The 23,761-nt window shown below is 40.4% G+C and overlaps 1 protein-coding gene across 1 annotated transcript in view; it reads right to left on the bottom strand.

The window, feature by feature from the left end:
- Positions 1-23,761, bottom strand: part of DOCK2 (dedicator of cytokinesis 2) — a 407,203-nt gene that overhangs the window by 231,231 nt on the left and 152,211 nt on the right. The gene's annotated exons all lie outside the window — the stretch shown is intronic.

Consider the following 23,761-nt stretch of genomic DNA (forward strand, 5'->3'; position numbering starts at 1 on the left):
GAGTATGAATCTCAGTTCTGCTCATTTGAGCTGGGTGACCTTGGGCAAATTACTCTGAGTTTCTTCTCTGAGTTTCAGTTTATTTATGAAATGTGGCAAACACTAGAAACCTCAAAGTACTGGTTTGGGGAATAAATAAAGTAATGCAGGTAAATCCCTTGATACTAGGGGTTGGCACATAATAAGCCCCCAGTAAGTGGTATTCCCCTGGGTCTGCAGCAGCACTCCGCCTGGGCTGACAGATTCTCCACACGTAGCAGAAAGTGCATTACAAGGCAATACATAATCTAAAGTCTGGATGATATCAAAATGTCACCCAAAAAAATGTATAGTATATATGCAAATGGAAAACTTTCAAGATGATAAACCTGTGCTAAGCAGTAAAAATGTAGCCACAAATCACCTACTGTTAATTGCTCCAGGGCCAGGCAAGTGAAGGGAATCTCTAGGAAAGTGTCTTTTGAGCTCAAACTAAACAGTGGCTTATAATTGAAAAGACAAAGACAGTCTTCCCCTTATGGGCCTTGCAAAGAAATGAATCCATCCAACCTAAACACAATGCAAATAGGAGTGATTTTTCTTTTTTTAATAATTATAGGCTCTGATATCTGGATGGAACTTGGAGTCCTTTCTTTAAGTGAAATCTTATCCATAAACCCAATATATAACATAGTGGAAGGAAAGCTGGAAGAGGGTGAAGGGGTGCCTCATGTTTCACTTTAGGCCCTATGCCCAGCCCTAGGACTTTGTGGAATGCAATTTAGAACAACTAATCTCCCACAGTGTTTCCAGAATAATAATAGAACATACCACACATGAGATGATTTTAAGTAATAATACATTTCCTAACATTGAATCAAATTATGCAAAAGGTGTCCTCTTTTTTCATTTTGCTTTCAACCCTTGTTTTGATATCAAGTAGAAAAATCTCCCCTTGGTGCTAACATCTTTATTTCATGCAAAGCTCTTTTTTAAAACAGAGAAATCCTCAGGTTAGAGCAAACAGTGCGCAACAGCATCTAGTTAGAACTTGATAACAACATCTAGTTAGAATTTCTAAAGTTATATTTATGACAAGTGTTTAGGAAAAAGATCAAAAACTTGGAAATAAAGCAAAATCAGGATACGTGATTTTTTAATAAAGCCTTTGTGATCAGCCCAACTTGCCTGGGGAGGGAGAGGGGGTGGTCCCCTTGCTCTCTCCAGAATTGTGACTTTGCTTGATTAATCATCCACAACTTACTAGAAACCAGAAATGTTACAGCCCTGTCAAGTTAGAGGTTAACTTGTAGAAAAAATGTTAGAGGTTAACTTGTAGAAAAATGACAAAGGGGTTATTTTATTTTATTTTGTTATATTATTTGCTGACTTGCTAAAGGCTATATAGTTCTCTTGATCTGTAGAAATTTTGTTTTATATCTAAGGAAAATTATATATAAGCATCTCTTCTCCAACAAAAAATCAATAACCCTAAATCCTTTTGAACCAGTTCTCTCCTTGTGCAGCTTGTTTCCTATGTATTCAGTAAAAACTTTTGACATGTGCTCACTATCTAATCACATAAGATACTTTTTAACCATTGGAGAAATCCACATTTATACAGGTGATACTGACCATTTAACAGATGGTGATATAAAATTTTGCTTCTTTTTATCAAAGTTACAAATCTACAAAGTTTAAAAACGACCTCCAAGGTTCACTAATAAAACAAAATAACCACAACGAAACAGCAGACCCTCCTGTTCCCCTTGCTGGATGAAACTCTTCACTTCTTTCAGCTGAGGTAGTTATTGTTTGGGTATTTATAACCATGTTGCCAATAATATGCCTGCATGATGCCTTTTTTAAACCTTTTTTTTCTCTTTCTGCTGTTATCCCCGCTCCGAAAACAACACAGCTTCACTCTCTTTCCTCTGCCCCCCCATCGGGCACCAGCATCCTTCCCATGTTTCTCTCTCCCATACAGTCAGATCACAATTCTGGCCTGACCAATATTCAGTGTTTAAAATATTTTGTAAACTATGACAAGTTCCCATCTCTTGTACAACTTTTCATTCCCTAAAAGGAAAAGGAAAAAAAAAGCGATTTGGGGAAAAAAATCAGAAATTCTTTTTAGTTCTTTAAACTTCTTTATACTATATTTTCTCTGATTCATGACTGCTTCTTTTATTTTTCAAAATTCTCTCCATTTTTAAGTTTGCTTTGCCCCACAAAGTCGCTCTTTCCTCCAAGTTGCTTCTCTTCTGTTTGCTTGTTTTGCACTCTCTTTTAAGAGTTCAAGTTTTTCCTTGTGCTCTGGAATGGGTGATGGTATGTTCATATTTCAGTCTGGGTAACTCAAAGGCTGGCTGCCAACTCTGAGCATGTGAGTAGAGCTTGTGGTCTGTGAGCTTCACTGTAGGGTGATCTGGTTGGGACCATTAGTTGGAGAGCCTCAAATACCCATATATACGCGTCTTTCTTCTTGCACTGCTTAGATTCCACAGACAAGTATTTTCTGCTCTCTTGTCTGAAGGGTTAAGCCCCAACTGCAGCATCCCAGGAGCTGAGGGGGACAAAAGTGCCAGAGGCTTCTGCTTCCAGGATGCATACTTTGATTGATAACTTGTTTTGAGTATGTCATCACTGACTTCGATTTCGCTGAGTGTTTCCTAGTCCAGCCCTCTGTTTTATCTTTATAGAATAAACCTCCAGCGACCCTGCTCCACGGAGTCAGGCTGCTTCTTAAACACACTTGCAACTGGTTCTCCTTGTTAAAGCTCCTCTTGTTCATCCCACCTCCAGGGGTACCTGGTACTACCAGTTCCTGAAACTTTGAGGGAATCTTTGCTTTAGATTGGATGAGTTCTCAGCTTTCCCCACTGCTGGCTTATGAATTGCCTTTCCTGGGTCTGCTAAGTCATTTATTCCTTTACCGTATGGTATCTACCTTCCTTTAGAAAACTCCCTTTACTTTCATTTCGGTAGGTTTTCAAGAGGGAGCAAACTATGTGACTATGTTTAAGGTATCATTTTTATAGGGGATTCTACACCAAATTTTCATGTTTAAACGTTTATAAGTGAGCTGATTTCATTCCAAATATTACAAGTTCATGTGATAATGCTAAATAACAACAAAAAAAATGTGATTGTGTAATGTGGGATTTTGGTTTTGAAAAGAGTTCTAGTACAACCCCTAGTTTTACAGAAAAGAAAACTTTAGCATTAAGAAGGGGGGGGGGAGGAGTCATGTGACCAGTGACAAATAGTCATCAAAGCAAGAATGAAAAACCAGTTCTCTTGAGCAATGCCTGGCCAACTGTTTTCTCCACTCCAGCACACAAGCAGTCTTGGTCCTTGTGTTCATGCCCAGGACAATCTCAGCTCCTCCACCTGTTTTGTCTTTAGATCTTTTTAGTACTAAGATAAAGATCTCAAGGTCACAACTACAGAGTTAAATCCAAAGACTTTTTTTTTTAACCAAAAAGAAATAATGCATTTTCTGACCATGGAAACAACTACAATCTATGGCTACTACTATTTTTCTCTGCTCTGTGTTTCTATGTAAGAGGTCTTTTAAACTTCTTTCTTATCTCAAAGGCACCACAAACATTTACCTAGAAAGAAAATATCCTAGGTTTCAAAAGATAGTTAACAGTACCATCTAAAGCAGAGTCACCTCTTTCTATAGCCCCTTGAGGCAATGTGATTTTCTCAAGTTCTAGGTTTAGCACTGTCTTCTTTCCTCTTGTTTGAACGAGTCTCCATCCTTGAAAGACTTGATTCTAACTGCACAACACCTCATTGTGCGAAGCAAGCGACAGAGGCAGCCAGGAACTCAGAGAAGTGGAAGCTGGGGGTCAGTAAAGTTAAGCATGGGGCTTTGTCACTCCCCATCATCTCTGCCTCTTCTACCCACTGGGTGTCCCCCATTTCCCAGGTTGGACTTAAGCAATGCCTTCATGTGGTCATAAGTGTCTCTGCACCATAAATCAGCCTTCTCAAGGAGAGGAGAGCTTGAGTTGGCAGCAGAAAGATAGAATAAAGAGGAAAAGATGTGGGTTCTAATCTGACACTGATATTACCAATCTTGAGGCCATATCATATGCCAGAAACTGTGCATATAGATGTGACATCTATAATTTTACTTTTTTTTTTAACACCAATGAAGTCCCAGATGAAATATGAGGATCAGAGAGGTTTAGTAACTTGCCCAGGCATTATCCATTCCTAAGTGCCTATGCCTGACCCCAAGCTGTTTTGTCTAATTTGGGGCTCTTTCTGAAGCATGGTGGTGTTGCTAAGAGGTGATGGTGCTTTAGAGTCCAGGCTTATAACTGCCCCTAACTCCATCTTTTAGGATCACAGAAATGAATAGATGCAGCAGCACTTTGTAGATGATAAAGCATTCTGCAAATTTGTCCAAAGTAAACAATAAGGCAAACATTTGTGTGCACAGCTGCTTATAGCATATTGTATTGTTTTTAATATCCAAATGCAGCAAGCAAGATAAATGTCCTCAAATCTGGGATACTAATATATATAAATGACAGCTTATCCATACAATGGAGTAGGAGAGGGTAGATGTGCCTTGATCTGGAAAGATACCTTTAATACACTCAGTAAAAAGAGACTATGGAGCACCATGAATAAGCCCATTTATGTTTTTGAAAAAATCCTTTTCTATGTCCCAGAAGTCTGTAAAAATGTATGGCAAACCATTAATAATGGTACTCCCAAGCAAAGGTAAGGAGAGATGTGAGGTTAAATGGATAATTTTACTTACTGTGGTTTGTTAGAAATTTTTATAATATTATATATATATATTATGTATTATATTATATATTATGTATATAATATATAATATATATTGTGTATGATAATAAAGAAAATAGAACTATTTCCCAATTAGAAAAGAAAGTCAGTCTATACACCCAAGGAATCATACTCACAGGGACTGAGTGGATACACAGCAGGGACTACAGTGTGCTGCAGGCAGCCCTCTGCTGAGGCTGGAGGGCCCTTCCCCTCCCTGAAAGCTCCCACCCCATGCTGGGGCTGCCATGAAACCCTGATGCTCATAAGCTGGAGTGATGTTGTCAGTGTTACTAAGCTGACAAAAGAGCTCTACAAAGTAACACAGGTTAACACTTTTTAAGAGCTTCAACTATGAAATGTTTTATTCCATTTATCAAATGCTTTTAACTTCCATTTCCTAGAAGGTAGGGGAAAAAATCTACTTAAAGCAACCGGGGGGGGGGGGGGGTGGGAAAGGTGATATAAAAACCATCACCTCCAACAACAACAAAAAATCTCATTGTGCTTAGAGAGAAATGCTGCTTTTATTCAGATCCTGTAAGTTGCTTTGTGGGGACTTTTATTAAAATGCACTGGAACCTCCAACCTGCAACCTAGAGAGAAAAAAATTAAGCCTTCCAAGGTCTGTAAGTCTAACATCTCAGCACTGATGAATGGAGACTGGTTGGAGGCACTTATGAAGATGTACCTCGGAGATGCTCTACTTCCGTGTTTATTCAAAAAAGGAGGAGTCTATGAGATTGTACAAGGAGAAGTGCATAAAGAACACAACTAATTGTTGAACACGAAGAATTGTTGAATTCTTACTATATGCCAGGCAATGAACTGTGTGCTTTGTATTTATAATTTCAGTGTGTCTTGGGAAAACACTGGAGACAAGTATTACCCCACCTTAAGATATAAAATAAGATTCATTCTAATTATCATTACCATTCAATATTTATTGAACACTTCATATATGCCATTTACTATAATAATAGTATTTTATATGCACCATCTCATTTAGTTCACAGAATAATCTTATCAATCTGCTACACTAGTTCTCCCTATGTTACAAATGAGGTAATTCAGAGGTTTATGTAACTTGTCCTAAGTCACAGAATTGTAAGTGATGGGGATGGATTAGAATGCATGGCTTCTTGTCTCCAGGCTTACATGTTGTGTACGCAGGTATTTTAGCAATTTTATATTGTTTACAATATCTAAATGTAACAAATAAAATATATGTCCAAATGGCCCTGCAGCAATGGGCTCCTTTAAGATTTCCATTGTAGAAATGGAGGTCTGTGAACTTTTTGTAATATTTCAAAAAAATTAAAAAATTAACATTTTTGTAATATTTCAAAAAAATCAATACTTACACATCTCCAATATTACCACATGGGCTTATTAATTACAATGTCAAGATTTTTTGTTTGCATAAGAACAAAATGAACTCCAGATAAGTACCCTATTTAACTCTACTGGTCAGAAAATTCAGAATGGTGCTTATATATTACTACTTTTTTTAAAATGAGTAAGCACAGGGCGCCTGGGTGGCTCAGTTGGTTGAGCAACTGCCTTCGGCTCAGGTCATGATCCTGGAGTCCTGGGATTGAGTCCCGCATTGGGCTCCCTGCTTCTCCCTCTGACCCTCCCCCCTCTCATGTGCTCTCTCTCTCTCTTATTCTCGCTCTTTCAAATAAATAAACAAAATCTTTATAAAAATAAAAAATAAAATAAAATGAGTAAACACATCATTTAATGTTTAATACATGCTTCTTGTTTGGGAGACCATGTATTTTAAACCATGCATCCAATAAGAAATGGTGGGTGAAGGGCGCCTGGGTGGCTCAGTTGGTTAAGCGACTGCCTTCATGATCCCGGAGTCCTGGGATCGAGTCCCGCATCAGGCTCCCTGCTCGGCAGAGAGTCTGCTTCTCCCTCTGACCTTCCCCCCTCTCATGTACTCTCTCTCTCTCATTCTCTCTCTCAAATAAATAAATAAAATCTTTAAAAAAAATTCTTAAGAAATGGTGGGTGAAAATTCCCTTGTTGTGAAAACTTTTGCTACTATTTATCCTGAAAGCCATTCAAAATGTGGCTTCCATCTCTCCATGTGAGGGCTGCCCAATGAGCTTCCTCCCTCCCTCCATTACTGCCCTCCTCTCTGTCCCCTCATTGGCAGCCTACCATTTCTCTTCTGTTTCCTTTGTTTCCTTTCACTTTATGTCTTTGCTTTATCACCACACTTCATCCCTAATGCCAGGACGGCTTCAGCCACAGGCAGAGAAGTTGCCTGTAGAGATCAATATGATTCTCCCCCACCCCAAATGATCTCTCAAATACATCTCCAACAGTTTATTGATATTTGAAATTCCATGGATAGAATGTCACTCTTTGACTTAAAACTAATTCTCTCCTGTTCAAACATAGCCCTGATTGAAAGCATTAAAACATTAGAGTGTAAACCCATCTGAGTTAAGGGTCCTAACATATCCACTCCAACCTGACCCCATTTCACTGTTGAATAATAGATTGTGCATCATCCCCGAATTCCTTGAGGAAAGGGATTAAATCTATGTTATTACTTAGATTCAATGCTTAGAGCAAATACCTGACATACAATAGGTAATCACCACATCAATTTCATTTAATTAATTAATTAGAAAAACCAATATGAAGTGTCAGGTAACTTGTAGAGAGTTAAGGAGAGATTCTTCGATGAGGGGATGGAATCAGAATGGAGAATCTGGAAGTTTCTGGGCATGGACTTCCTCAACTGTACTGGCAACACAGCTTGACCCCACACAAATGACTAAGTGGTTTTTGGACAGGAGAAAAGAGGAATCAAAAAATATACACAATCTTCTACCCTCCTTCCTACAGTGAAAATACCCCTAATCACTCAGCCATCCTCCAGAGAAAGAACATAGACATCAGACAGCTCATTCAGTAATGATTGATCTAGTTTCCTCAGTAGGATCTCCCCATATCTAAATTCTATTGTCCTCTTTTTTAATATAGAATGGAATCTCTCCCCAAGAACCCCTCCCAATTCAGGGAGGCACAAAACTAAGTTCAGAGACAGATCTCATGAAACACCCCCTCCCCCCACTATCCTATGCCTCAGCCAGAGCTCAGAGCCCACTTTCACTGACAAGTGTGCTTAGGAATTGATCACACCAGAAACTTTAGAAAAATTACCATCAACATGAGACTTTAAAATCTTACCCTCCAACCTCTTTTTCTTTGCTGGGAAATTATGGAGAAAGTAGGCCAATCTAAAATGTAAGAGAGCTGACCAGAAAAGAGCAATAAATCTGAGGAATGAATGTGAATCCTCTGATCTATGTATGCAGTTACACATACATTAATGCTGTTTTTTCAGCTCAGATTAGATATAATTAAAACCCTCCCCAGAATCTCATCTCAGAACAAGCAATAGAGACTGTGCATCTCTCCATGGTGCTCATAAAATCACTGCCTTCTAGAACTAGGGCAGTTCTCCTCATCTTGAGAAGTATGAAATCTCAATCTCTCCTTCTCTCTCTCTCTCTCACATACACACTCTCCCCCTATATATATATCTCTCTGTCCCTCTAGCTCCCCTAATTTACTGCAGTGTGTGCCTCTGCTTTAAATATTCATAAAGCATGTGTAATTTATTTCACTATATTTACTATCATCCCCACCCAACTCATTTTGGAAAGTTTAGGCTATGTGTTCCCTCTTTTCCCACTATCTCTCTGTGACCAACCTATATACTCACAATAAATTTGGAAGACGGAGAACCAGTTTATTTTCTGATTTATTATAAATTTTCCAATTTGATCTATGGTTTCTTGTGGTTTTTCCAGGTGAAAAGAAGATGGCCACTTTATTTCCCAGTCTCCATAATACACTCAGGGCCACCACTTATAATCCATAGCTCTGATTTTTCCTTGACCAGCTGCAAACAGGAAAGCCTTTCTTCTGAATGTTCAGCCCCTTTACATTCTTAGCCAGTGGCAGCCCAACCTAAGTGGTTAGTATAGCCAACTCATCTTGAACCAGATCCATTTGTTTATTCCTAGAAGTACATTAAGAGTTTCTTTCCAATAAGCATGTAGTATCTAGAGTAGTATTCTGCTCACAGTGTTCTTAGGTCTGGAATGAATTTAGAATCTTGGGAAGCTGCCTAAACATTGAGTTGCTGCTCCACCCCAAACTTCCATCCTACAAAAATGAGATAGCCAGGGTGGCATTCATTATCATTCAAACCTCCAGAAACATTCCTTGAGCATCTACCTTAGTAGTTCGTAACCATCGCTGCATTTCTAGAATAACCTGGGGATTTTCTAAATATATAAATATTTTCATGCCTAGGTTCTACCCCAGACTAACTCTAAATCTCCAGGGCTAAGGTCAGGCATTGCTGTTTTTTAAAAGTTCTCCATGTAATTCTGATATACAGCCAGAACTGAGTACCACTGACTCACTAGATGCCATGCTCTGTCCTGAGTGCTGGGGATTCAAGGACAGAGAAAGCCCAGTCCCTGCTTTTAAGAAGTAATAGTCAATTGGCAGGGAAGAACCACTCAGTGAAGAGTGGACCATAACAGAAAGTGCTAACACAAAGTGCTGACTAAACTCAGAAAAAAGACAAATAACCCAATCTAGGGGAATCTGGGAAGATGTCCTGAGGGAGGTGCTGTCAGAACTAGCAGGAAAAAATATACACCTGATATGCTCTTTGTTATAATAAGTATGGCTTTATAACAAGAGTGGTTTCTCTAATAAGAGTATAGCCTATTGGGGCACCTGGGTGGTTCAGTCATTAAGCATCTGCCTTCAGCTCAGGTCATGATTCCAGGGTCCTGGGATCGAGCCCCGCACTGGGCTCCCTGCTCAGCAGGAAGCCTGCTTCTCCCACTCCCACTCCCCCTGCTTGTGTTCCTGCTCTCGCTATGTCTCTCTCTCTCTCTGTCAAATAAATAAATAAAATATTTTTTTTAAAAGCATAGCCTATTAACACATAATGAACCCTTAATATTCTTCCAACCCCTTTCCCTTGGCCTGTGTCAAGTCTCACCCTCACACTGAGTCTTGGATTCCTACCTGCTCCCTAGAATTCTGATTATGATAGTCCCATTATTATAATGTCTTCATGAAACAGAGTTCACCACATCTTAGGCTTGGACTGTGGGCCATTCCTTGAGGAAGTTCAGTCCTTTGAGTCTGGTGAGGTTTTTTTCTTCCAGGCACTAACCCAGCCATTCTAATCATCTGTAGCCAGTTCACCCCTCCCACAGTGAGTAACCAGATGGGTTTTTGCCTGTGTTTAAGATGCTCTTCTCTCCCTGGTCACCTGTCAATCTCCTACTCCACGGTCAAAAAACAAAACAAAACAAACAAACAAAAAAACCCAGCTCAATCATCACCTTTGGGAAGCCTTTCCCATTCAACCTCTTTAAACCCCCACCTCATCTTAAGTAGGATTGGTTGCTGTACTTTTTGAGTTCCGACAAAACCTATTCAATATTTCCTGGAACTAAGGTGTCACATCTTTCAATTTTGAGTTTCCAAAGTGTAGCATTCACCCGACACAGTGGAAGCACTAAGCACATGTATAAATATGTGAAATGAATGTGTCAATGGATGGATGGATGGTTGAATAGATGGATGGAAGGATAAAAAAAATGGGTGAATTATACTGCCTAGATGTATTTTATATCTTATCAATTCAGATAATAATGCAAAATAATACATGTTCTAAGTTATCTATTCTCAAAAAGCAGATACTAGTGATGTTCTTTCTTTTTCTTACATGTACTCTCTCTTTTCTTCTTTCACTTTTTACCCTATAACCAAGAGGATGTGGTGTTGTAACTTGTCTTCCAGAGTAAGTTTCAAGTAGATAAATAATTAGTATTCTGGGGGTATTTTGGAAAATTATAACTACTCCTCTCCAACCTTCCCTGAATTGTGTCATTCCTTTCCCCTAGATATGAAAGCATTCCCTCTGCTCCCTAAAGACAGGCTCTTTTCACAGAAAAAAAAAAAATACTCCACTTTTCACAGAGGTTGCTTTCAGACCCTGCTTATCAGATTTCTAGCGCCTCTCCATGAGTTTCTTTGAGGCATATCTGCCCTTTATTACCTACTCACAGCCACAGTGACACTTGCCAAGCCAGAGGAAGACATAAACAATACCAGCCTTGCCTTCATTTTTACATTTCCAATCCCTCACAAAAATATATAGGATAACTTATATTGCCTAACAAAATCAACTACCTCTTTTATTGCCTCATATTATACATTTAATTTTAAAAATTCACTATTTAACAAACATTATCAGAAACAAAAATGACATAATATACCCATAAGTCCACCCCTGCAACATATCTAACTTATTATTCTATAATGTGTTCAAGTCCTTGTGCATGCAAAATCTGTATGCAGCATGCAATTTGTGTTCTGCTTTTTCCAGTTAACATGACATAAACATTTTTATTATCATACTTTTTGGCCAAAGGGAAGGCTCTGTTTTTACTTACCCTTTAAGGTGGTATAGGGAAAAGGTCTAGATTTAGACAGATTGAATTCTGGCTCTGCCACTAACTTGTTAGGTAGCCTAAATCTATTTATTTCAACTTCTGTAAGCCTGTTTGCTCATTAGTAACATAGACATGATAACAGCTTACTTACAGAATTATGTTAAAAATTAACTTCTGTATTTAAGGTGCCTGACAGTGTTTGGCTTAAAACAGGCATTCATGAATGTGTGACTCACAGGTAACAGTAATATCTTTAAAACATGGATCTATCATGAATTAGAATATAAAGTACACATGAATAATTAAGATAAAATACAAGACTGAATTCAAGTATATTCTACCTTTGGGTTCCACCCCCAGAACAATGAGAGTTTATATTCACTCACCTGAAGTTAGAGATACTTAGGTGGAAAAGCTTGAAAATCACTGAAATCTATCACCACTCTTCCACAGATATATTTGAGTGACCTGCCTCAGATCACAGAATGTCAGAACTAGGGCTGGAAATAGAACTCCTATTTTCTCAAAAGCTGTTGAAAGGCTTTGATACCAAATATCACCTTTCTCATCACCACTGCCTCAGACAATACAGCACAAAAAGCAGACATCAGTAATTAATCAAAACTTTTTCAGAGGGATTACACTGTGGCAAAATGAAAAGAAAAAAAAAAGAAACACATACTAGGTATCAGCATGGTAGTCATGACTAACAAAATATTAGGGAGAGGTAAACTAATGCTGAGAGAGGTTATGTAACTTCCCCAAGAGCACATAGCTAGCTAGTGGTGAATTTGGGAGTCTGAATCCACATCTGTATGTCCCCATCATATTTCAACTAGAATTTAACTCAATGAAAATCAACAGATATTTTTGACTGCCCAATCTGTGCCAGGTGTTGTGTTAGGCAGTGAACAAGCAGATGCAGTCCTTGCACCCATGAGGCTTATTGTCTAGATGAGAAGACCACTGAAAGGGAAGCAAAATGTGTGAGTGTCAGGTAAGGTAAAGTACTTACAGTGTTTGTAAAATATACACACAATGAGAACATGTAAATGTGAGCCTCTACTCTGCTCAGAATTCAATTATACCATAGGTTAAACGTGCTTACACATACTGGCTTGGGAATCTGACCACCATTATTCTTCTGCATTATTTCTGTGGGAAAATGTGTGCTGAATTCTAAACTGATTCAGGAGCACAACAAAGCTCAAAGTTGGGGGCACAACCATACTCAAAGTTGGTACCTGCTTTTTATATGATGCTTTAATGCAACAGCAGCAGATTTACCTTTCTTATTAGCTTCTGCTGAGTATAAAAAATAAAATTAGCATCAGCATATATTTCTAGAAAGTACAGCAATTGAGATGCGAGGATCAATCAAACCACAAAGATTAATTATTGAATATCTGCTTGGAATTCGGCACTGTGCCCAAAAAGTGTAGAAATATAGAAGAAATATAAGACTGGATCAACCCTATCTTTGGAGAGTCTGTAAACCAGATATCAGATATCCATATAAGAGTAATTCCAGTAAATGGTAGGCTATGTAAAAATTTTAAGAGACTAGGATGGACATATGACTGTGGAATGGCTAGGTGGATCAGAGATCAGTGAAGTTGACCCCAGCTTCAAAAGACAGCTATAATTTCGATATCTGGGGAGAATTCATCATGGCAGTGGGAGGAGTGTTCATCGTGGAGAAAGGCATAAAACAAGGTGGGCTGTGAAATAATGAATAGACCACTGAGGCCAATGTTGGGGAGTATTGGAGAATAATGTCTTAGAGGTAGTTCTGAATGAAAGAGCATTTTATCTCTATCATTTTGCCATCCCCAATGCCTAGAATGGTGCCTGACAAAGTGGGTGCTCAGTTAATGTTTAGTGAGCTGTGAAATAGAAAGACAATGCATTTGTTAAAGAGAGAAATAACAAAAAAATGTACGAGTCCTCTTTCAATGGTAAACCAGACAAGCATAACATGATAAGAATAAGTGTAAAACTGCACATAATTAAGTGCTAAATTCTACAGTAAAGCCAAAAGTTGTCAAAATGCAGCAGAGAAAGTGACTAAGACAAGGCAAAAAGAATCTGTGATGATTTCTTAATGCAAGAGGAAATTGGGTTGGGTCTATTAGGAAAGGCAAGGTTTGGCTCTTAGAAGTCCACAATTCAGATGCTTGTAGGGTGAGGCAGATAACATAAACATGAGAAGCCAGTCATCTTAGAAGCACAACAGGAAGTGGGGGGGTCTGTGGCTTTTATTAAATAATTTGGCAAGCCAAACAAAATATATCTGTGGACTAGATTCAGGCTGAGAACCACCAACTGGACAACTAGACAAGCAAAAGGAAGAAAAAGAGTTCATTCCAGATAGAGGAAACAGGTAAAGGACAAAGAAGAAAGAACATGAAGGCCTGGAGGAAGACCCAGAGTCCGGTCTTACCAGAATGCAGAATGCTGGCTGAAAATAGTAGGAAATGTGATTGGAGAGAAAAGCTAAGTTGAGTTTGGATTCCAGGTAGAAGAAAAGGTAATAGGTGGAGAGCTAAAGATAATTTCAGCATGTTGCATTGCTTGGAGAAACTGCTGAAATTAAACATTTTATTTTCTAATCTGGGTTGCTAAATCAATTGCGTTTATCTCTAAGATGAATGTTGCCTGAAATCTCCCTGAGAAAATGTCCATCCTAGAACTCCTTGATTGTTTTCTAAAAACTTTCCTTGTTCAGTCACTAGCTGCTGCCCCTAGGTTGTATATGACAGTTGGGACGCTATAGACAGAGCTGTGGCTCAAAAGCATCTTCAAACACAGAACACTTTCTTCCTTGCTTAACACATTTCACGTAAGGATTTACATTTACACTGGTTGAACAAATCAAAGTTATGGTTCCCTCAGTAACTGTAACCTGGACCAAACATAGCTATATTTTTCTGCTGCCAAGTGGGCTTTTAACTCATGCCTCCCAACTGTGAAGGGGAGATTTAATTCAGACATTATGCAAGAAATGCTTTCTGGAAAGCAAGTGGCTGGCCCAGTGAAGGTTTAGTGTAAATGGCTGTTCCTTTCAACTTGTGCTTTTATGCAAAGGTTCCCTGCAGACAGAAATATTCCACAGACCCTCCACAGTCTTTCATGGTGAGCGAAAAGATAATTTCTCCACTCCTGCAAGCTGTCACGCTTGTTCATTCATGGGTCAGAGCCCAGCTTTGTTACTGCAGGCATTTGGTGTCAATGAAAGGCACTACAAGGAGCCAAGCATGGATGACAGAGTAAGGCGACTGGGGCTCTTGCCCAAGGGGCAAATTTAAGGGGCATCAAAAAACTCAAAAATAGAGACAAATAAAATTTAATGCCATATTTTTAAAAATAAAAGTTAATTCAAAAAATCCATGATGAACAAAATATCAAAATGTTGATTTTTTAAAAAATATTGCATTGATATATTATTTTTATAGATTACTGAATTTTTGGTGCCCTCTTATACTTTGCTGCTGTCCAGACAAGTGCCTCATTTGGTTCACCCTTGTCCTGGCCCTGAGAGGCAGTCCATGTGGGACAGAGGACAGACAGAGCGAATGAGGAGAAGCCCTGATGGATTCGGCTGTAGGCAAACTCCTTTAAACTTTGGTCACGGCAGATAAAGGAATATTGAAGAACATCTCAAGAAATATTTCTAGTTGGTATTGATGGAACAGAACGTGCTGGATTATTAATTTTATTGGAGAGAGTTCTAGTCAACAATCAACGAAAGCTGTCTTCTAATTTTCCAGGTGGATTCTCTGAGAATAAACGACACAGGGACCATCTGTTAAGTTATGCCAAACCACTCACTTTCCAAGCCTGCCAACTAAAGATCAAGTGACATTCAAGCCCCACATGTTGGCCTAGGAATTACTGCAAGGACAGGGCTGTCAAATAGCCCAAGTGAGATGCTATAGCCTCCAAGGTCCAGGCAGGCTTTTATGCTCTTCCACATTCCCAGTCCCCAGGCTAGTCCTGGGTTTCTGCGTGCTAACATGGGTTTAGTAAACTGCTCATCTGGTGGTAGGTTCCATTTGCCTCCTGACAGGCTTAGGCAGTTAATAGGGTGGAATCCTCTGGTAAGGCCAGTCATTTGCCTGCAGATTTTATTACTGTCTCCAATAAAGCAGAGAAAACCCCTTATCTATCAGCATCCCTTCACATTGGAATAGGTATGCTTTGGGGAACTGCTCATCCTCAAAATGCATTCTTTGTAAGTGAGCAATCACTCCTTAAATACTTCAAAGATATGCTTTTATTTTTTTATTTATTTTGCAGTAGTGTTAGCTTTATGGACAAGTTGCAAAAATAATACAGAAATTTCCTATATATCCTTCATCCATCTTCCCTTAATGTTAAAATTTTAATGTCAGTGTGACCAGAGCACAATTACTGAACCAGAAAATTCACATCGGTACAGTCCTATTAACTAAACTACAGACATCATTCTAATTTTGCCAGTATTCTTGCTAATGTCCATTTTTCAGTTCATGGTCCAATTCAGGGTCCCACATTGAATTTAGTTGTCATGTTTCTTAAGTCCCCTCCAATCTGTGGCAGTGCTCTCTCTTTGGAGGCCCGACCTTCTGAAGAGTGCTAGTCTGCTATTGCTTAGAACATCCCTCAGTTGGGGCTTGTTGAAGCCTTCTCATCATTAGATTGAGGCTCTGCATTTTCAGCAAGACTCCCCACATAAGTGGTGGTGTCCTTTTCAGTGCATCTTATCAGGAGGCAGATGATGCTGATATGTATCCTTTCTGGTGATGCTCCTTTCACCACTTGGTGAAGGGGGTGGCGCTCATGTTCCTCTACTGTAAAGTTACTATCTTTCCTTGTGCCATTAAAAAGTGGATACTGTGGGAAATACTTTGAGATCATGCAAACACCCTGCTCATCACACTTTTGCCCATCACTTTTAGTCCCTGTTGATGGTTCTTCCTTGTGACAATGATGACTGTGGTATTTGCCTAATCAAAAATGAACGTTAATCATCTCTAAACCCTATTTAAGGCCCAAAGACCAAAACCTACTGAGGTGAAAGGTAGCAGTCTCCTGTCAAATGTGCCTTTCCTGTGGCTGTGAGGTGAGACACTCAGTTGAGGTACAGTGAGCCCTATGGCACCTGGCTCCTCATCCCCACCCCTCACCGATGCAGAAACTAGGGCTCTTTCTCACTGACCTATGTAAACACTCAGTACTACCTGGGAAGAAATCATTACCAGTTGATAAGAATTGCCATGGAAAATGGAACATATTTCTATATCTCTGCTCTAGGTTGAGTGTTTAGTTTGTCTTAAAATCGCTGCATCCCTGGAGCATCCTCTCTTTGACCATGAGAACTTGTAGACAGCAGTTCCAGAGCTGCTGGGGAGCAGAGAAGTGCACCACCAGGCTCCCCTGTGCTTTAGGGTTTTTATTGTTCTTGGCAATTCTGTTGAGTCCCAGGCAGTGGTGTGCTGCTGTGTGTTTATCAACTGGCTCTCCAGGAAGACAAAAACAGAGGCCTGGGTATACAGTGTTTGGCAATTCTGTAGTATGAGGACCCCCTTCATGACTGACATCACTGAACACAGAGTCGGGAAGAGATGGACAGCAGCAGAAGAGGGTTCAATAGTATTTCTGTCATAGACACAACAGATGTAAATAACCTCAAGTACACAGATAAGAATAAAGTTTAGTAAGATAATTAGGAACTGATGTGTTTTGAGTATCTATTTATTATGTTTGATTTTAATATAGCTTATTTAATTATAGATATTTATATAAATTTTTAATAATGGCAGTTATTCAACAAATAACTCACAAGATTCCTAAAAATTTAACACTTGGTTCTCATGAGCTGGTGTGAGCCAGCTCCAGCACACCGCCCCATACAGTAGCTATCACGAGCAAAATTCTGGAACACCCCAAAGGAGCCCCTGAAAAGGCAGGATGACACTTTTTGCCAGACCCTTCAGGAACCCATATGAGGTCCAGATGCCCTGCAGGGAACGGCTCTGCTCCAGCAGCAGCATCTGTGGCTTCTTGGCAAGCCTCCTGTGGAGCCTGTGAGAGCTCCAAAGCATCTGGCTGCCACCAGGCCTGCCTCAAGGGTTATTTTCAGCATTAATGGGGTACAGAGTTCTCCCCACGCTCAGTACCTATTTGCTATTCTCCCAGGGGGCCACTTAGTCCTTTACTGTTCTTTAAAGAATTATAGGCCTGGAACAATTGGAAGGAGCATAGGAGGGAAGGGGAACAGAGAGGCAAGAAAAAAGTCACATGTACTGAGTATGGATTATATGCCAGGCACAGTGCTGCGTGTTTGCACCGATGTTCTTGTTTACTATAATCCCGATACACATGGAGAAAGAGTACCCCCATTTTACAGAAAGAGTGCCTGACTTCCCAAAGTTCCCACCCTAATAAAAAGCAGAGCAGGATGTATCCACAGCTCTGCTCATCACTGTGGCCCCAGCATAGAGAGTATTGCACGTGATAGCAGCTCTAGAAGTATTTGTGGGTTGGATACATGAATGTAGCCTGACTCCAAAACCTGTCTCTTACCTCTACCAAGGAAATGAAGCCGGATAAAGTGCCCTTAAATGGTAAAGTGTACACGTGAAGTGGCAGAAGGCAATATGTGTGTGAGAGGTTGTTGAGAGTGAGATGGGGGATTCCCTGCAGGCTCTGCTTTTTACTGACTCTCTGACCTTATTAGGAGTACCCCTGGCCTCTCTCTGAGGCTAGGCTTCCTCACCAGTAAAATGGGGAGAGTAAAACCTACCTTCCCATGTGGTTGCCAGAAACAAACAATTGGGATGCATGAGAGAACACTTTGCAGGCTAAAGTGTGCTGAGAAAGAAAGTATATCATATGCCACCATCCATGACATCATAACGTTGTTCTATTGGCCTAGAAAGGGCACATTTAACACCATGGAAGCAGAGGAAGAGCAAGGGGTGAAAAGAGAATGGCTTCGGACATAGTCTCATCTATTTCAGCTTTAATTTGGGGCTTAATTAGCTGCTCTCTCTTTGGAATGCACCACAGATAGAAGAATTCTTGCAAGCCTTGTCTCCCTGCCTTTTTGTTTGAAATATGAGGGAACATATAGGCTAGAAGAAAACCCTGCTGCTTCTGCATGGTGGTATTGATTCCTGGGAATTAAATGGTAATTCAAAGAGGCAGCAGCGGCCTCCCTTTAACCCTGCATCAAGCAGGCCGCCTGGGATTATCAGAGAGCCCAGAACTAGGGTGGCCATAGGGGGTGCTCTTCAGAAGAAGACACCCACCTACAGACTTCTTTCCCACATGGCAGGTCAGGAGTAGTGCTGGCCCAAGAACGCCCTCTAGACTGCTCCTGGTGCCTACCATTGTCCTTTCCCCATGCATCGGAACCCTAATGGAGCTGCTGATGCTATCTTCCTTTTGTGTCAATGTCTGATCCTCTTTACAGGAGGGGCATGAGCATGTGTACATGTGTGTATATGTACATGTGTTAAATCACACATGCATATTCAACACATTAGACAAATCACCCATTGCAGGTGGGGGAGGCAGGAGAATGGGAAAAAGAGATGGAAATAAAAGGTAAGAAATACATACACACACAAAAACAAACAAAAACCAAACAAGGGAGGGCCTTGCACATACCAATGATGGTAATGTGTCATAAACTGAGGGTGATTCATTCAACCCCTGCACCTGACATCCAAGGAATGCAAAAGAGAAAGGAGAATACCCTCCTAGCCCTCAGAGCAGAAGACCCAAGGGAGAAATCAGATTCCACCATTGATTTGAGCAAGTCATATTCGTTCATGTATTCATTCCTACAACAGATTTGTGAGCCAGGCATTGTGAGGGAGGTGGGCAGGGAAGGGTCGAGCTGCTGTAAAGTTGGTCTCTGTCCGCACAGCACTTCCGGTCCCATAGGCAGAGAAGTCCACAGAGGATGACAACACAGATGCCATGACAGAGCAGGAAAAAGCTGCTCCTAGGACACAAGAGAGGGGCTGGGGAAGAGGGTTATTGAAAGAATTTTAGTGAAGCAGGAGGATGGAGAGCGAAGGTGGAATTGGCAAGAGGCGAGGCTGAAAGTGGGAGTTCTGCAAAGCCAGTGAGCAGCGGCCTGCTATCTGAGCTTCGGAGCTCAAAGCCTGGAGGGGGACACACACAGGAAAGTGCAACACCAAGAAATTAATGCTGTAATATCAGTCTGAAGACATAGTTCCGAAGACACAGAGAAGGAAGTCCTTGATTCTGTGTAGGGGTTTGCAGGGGCAAGGATGAGGGCATGGGACTGGGAAGACTTTAGAAAGGAAGTATTTATTGTCTGAGTTGAACCTAAAAGGTATTCAGGGTTTTACGTGAATAGAAAGAATGGGAATTGAGAACACTCCAGGCAAAAGAAAATGCATGAGCAAAAGCCTTCTCTACCAGCATCTAAGCTGATAAATAAAAATACCAGAAATTCCAAACTGTCCGTGACTAATAGTGTGCCTTGGTTAACCAGCCCCCAGATTTAGTCAATGGACTTAAAGGGTTAAAAAAATAAAACGGCTGATTCTGGGCAGGTAAAACCAACTCCATCTCCTGTTCAGACTTAGGAGTCATCTCTACATACTTTATGATTGCTAAGCAGGGTACAAAATGATGACTCTTCTTTCTGTTAGAGGAATGAAACATAAAAACGAAAAGCCTGTTTTAAGAGTTGGGACAAAAAAAAAAAAACACTCCCTCTGGGTTTGGCGCAAAATTAAATCGTATGAGTTACTCAGCATCCGGCAAGGCACAGAACGACGCCAGTGTGAAACAGCCTTTCAAAGTAACTGGAGTTGACAACTAACCTTGCTCTGCAAGGGGAAGAAAGGAGTTAACAGAGGCAGAAGTCTGGCCTTTCATCCTTCACCTGAGCCTGTCCCTTTCATATGCCAAGTGCAACTCAAGCAAGCTGGGGAGAGAATTTAACAGCTATCATTAAAAATATATCAACACCCAGGCTAAGGTGGACATCATCCCCTGAGTCATATGCCACCCAGGGTTACAATGGATAAGGTAATAACAGGGAAACAGAGCTTCCTCATGCCATGCCTGCTGTGCTGGACTGTAATTACCCAAACATTGACAATCGATTGAAGACTAGCATCCTTTCCCATCCCCCAACACACAATGCCCTCCAAAAGAAAGCTTGGCATACTGCACTATAATTTCTAGATTTCCACATGTGGTTCTATCCCTGAACAATGGTTCCTGCCCATAGATATAACCTATAGTTGGGTGGGGAGACAGGGTTTTCCATGGTGCCAACAAAGTGACAGTAAAATGGAATGGCTATGCTGTTATCAGCAGAGAAGATCCAAACAACCAGAAGAAAAATCCAGGACATTTATCCTGGGAGGCTTTTTTTTTTTTTTATTGTTCCTCCAAATTTCCAACTTTGAGAAGTCGGTGCCTATGGAAACCAAATAGCATGCCTGATGGTCTGGATTTTCAAAGTCAGATATCTGCACAGGCCATGTCCCCACTACTGCATGACAATGAATTTATGAGTACAAATGAATGTGCTTGAAGATTTTGCCATTTTATGGTTTATTAAATGCCATATTGGAAGATGCTAGGTTTTGTAGACTGGAAAAGGCTCTTTAATTAAGATGGTAAAGGACTGAGGATGAATCCAACCAGTCTTCCATTTCCAGTGAATACTGAAGATAAAAAAAATTAGGTCATATTAGAGTGATGGTTATTAAAGTGTAGTCCTTGGCCCAGCAGCATCCACATCACCAGGGAACTCAGAAAAATAAATGATCAGGTCCCATCCTCCAAACATAATGATCAGAAACCTGTTTTTACAGCTCTTCCAGGTCATACTGATCCATGCTTAAGTTTAAGACTTTCTGCACTAGAGCTGTGGGTCCTCCGCCCTGGTTGCCTATTATCACCACCTGGTAAAGTTGTCATTGTGATGCCCCACCAATCCCAGACCAATTAAATCAGAATAGCTGGGGGCTAGAGACTTGACACAGCTGCTTTAAAAAACTCCTCCAGTGATATAAATGTGCAGCCAGAGTGGAGAGCCACTACATACCAGAACAAGAAAGATTTAGATGAGATATTTTGGGACTTCTGATTTTCAACTGGGTTCAAAATAATAATGGCTACTGAATGAGTCTCCTTCGTGGAACAAAAACCTTTTGAGAAGAAAAGAGATCTCCATCTTCATTAGCTGAAGAGGTTGGCTATGAAGCTCTTCAAGAGCATCAGAATCTTATACCAAACTCAGTGGTAATAATAGTATTTAATAACTCATCCAGCAAAAACAGTTACTCACCATAGGAAAGAGGTGGGCTAGGGCCCATAGTCAGAAGTCATTATGAAAGCAATGCACTCAAGAGGCAGTCAAGAGTGACACCACACCTCCCACACACCTCAAGTCCAAATGCCACAATCCTCCAAGGGGAGCTCAGAGCTTCCCACTCACTTCTCGGCTTTGAAGCCCCTAGTACCCAGGGTACATGAGACAGCAGGCTCTTTTCACCAGTGTCTGATGTTACTCAGTGTGCAAAATGATAACAACCCATCAGAACAGAACTCTAGGAGACCACTCGCATGGCATGGGCAGAGTCTGAGCACTGCTGCTTAACAAATGAACCATGAACTTCTACCCAAACCAGGAAAATGGTTGACCCATTGTAAGTGTGTTCCTCAAATTAGGGTCCACTGGCACATCCCAAAAAATCCAGGATTTTTTTCCCCACGAAAAGGGTTATGAGGATTACTGAACTGTAAGAAATATTGTAAACTCTTTTCAACAGGAAGAGGCAACATTCTTTAGGATGTTTCTGGAGAAATGAGGGGCCAACTCTCATGTTCCTACACTACAAGTGAAAGTAAGACCAAACTCTCCCTTAATTTTTTTTGTAAAAGATCAAATAGCAAAGACTGGAACCAGTTCAACAGCTGGTTGGTGAATGGACTTATGAAAACACCACCATCATCATAACAATATCACAGGGTGAATCTTGATTATCCAAGCTTTTGGTTATTATTCTCCATCTCCCCAAGAAAAAGAGGGAGGATAGGAAGAAAATGAGAGGGAGAAGACCATGCTCTTGTATCTCTCATGCCCATGGTTATGCGGACTTTGGAGTCTGACTGACCTGGATTTGAATTTTGGCCCTGTCATTTATTTGCTGTCTGGCCTTGAATGTTAAGTCTATGAATTTCAGGTTTTTCATCTTTAAAATGGGAATAATAATCCTTAGCACCATTGAGGGTGAACAGAGAGAACACTTGGATGGCATTCAGCACAGTGCCTAGAAAACAGCAAATGAAGTAGTAGCTGTGATCGTTAATTATTCACCCTTGAACACCCAGCTTCAGTTCCTTTGCAAACTTCTTTGACAAAAATGCATACACAGACACTCATACACACAGACACACACACAGACACACAGACAGACAGACAGACAGACAGACACACACACACACACACACACACACACACACACTCTCAGAGTCTTTGTAGCTCCAGGACATCTTGTATGCATCCATGAGATTTTAGTCATTACATTATGCTGCAATTGCCTATTTATATAATCTGTATAGATTTTCTTAAGGTAAGAGGCCAGGCTTGTGTGTCCTCAATGCCTGTCACATAGCTGATATATCATATATGTTTATGAATGAATGAATGGATGAATGAATCAAGCCACCGCATTTACCTAGTAATGAGATAAGAAGCTTAATTGGGATGGCAAAAATGGAAAGGACAAGACACATAAGGAAGTTGATAACAATCGCTGACTAGGGGATACAAGCAGTAAAGGAATAAAATAATAAAATGAATGCTCTGCAGTGTTTTCTAATGATAGCCAATCATAGATATAGTTCATCCAGGAAGCCCTTCTTTGAGCATTTTCTTGGGAGGAGAGGGGTGGGGGGAATGTTTATACATACACTTATAAAATACTTGGTTGTTTAAGTCTACCTAGTCCTCTGAAACCAGCCCATCTAGGAAAGGAGTGCTCTTGGACATTACTCAAAGACAAGGTAAGGTTGCCAAATGAACCTGAGTTAAATCAAGAATCCTTACCTTCCTCTTCCAAATCTTAAGAATTCTACATCTTTACCGTTACCACTAATCTATCTCCCTTGCTCTCTTCTGCAGACTCTGCCCTTTTGGAAGCCCTCTACTTACTCCCCTGAAACTTTCCCTTTGGTGCCATCCCTGCCTAATCTCTGAATGATGTCTACCAAATATACATTGGCTTCACTGCCATAGCCACCTCCCTACCACCATCCCACTCTTCACCCTGTCTCTAGAGTCTAGGCCTGAGCAATCTGCTCAGCCAGAAAAACCTTAACCATTTTCACCATTGCAAGAGATAACCAAAGAAACAAAATCAAAGTAAATCAGCTAAAAAAAAAAAACAGATAAGAGGGTT

The sequence above is a fragment of the Eumetopias jubatus genome, unplaced genomic scaffold (assembly GCF_037043125.1).
Source record: "Eumetopias jubatus isolate StellerSeaLion01/CBP00866 unplaced genomic scaffold, mEumJub1_p1.0 scaffold_5, whole genome shotgun sequence".
Lineage (NCBI taxonomy): Eukaryota > Metazoa > Chordata > Mammalia > Carnivora > Otariidae > Eumetopias > Eumetopias jubatus.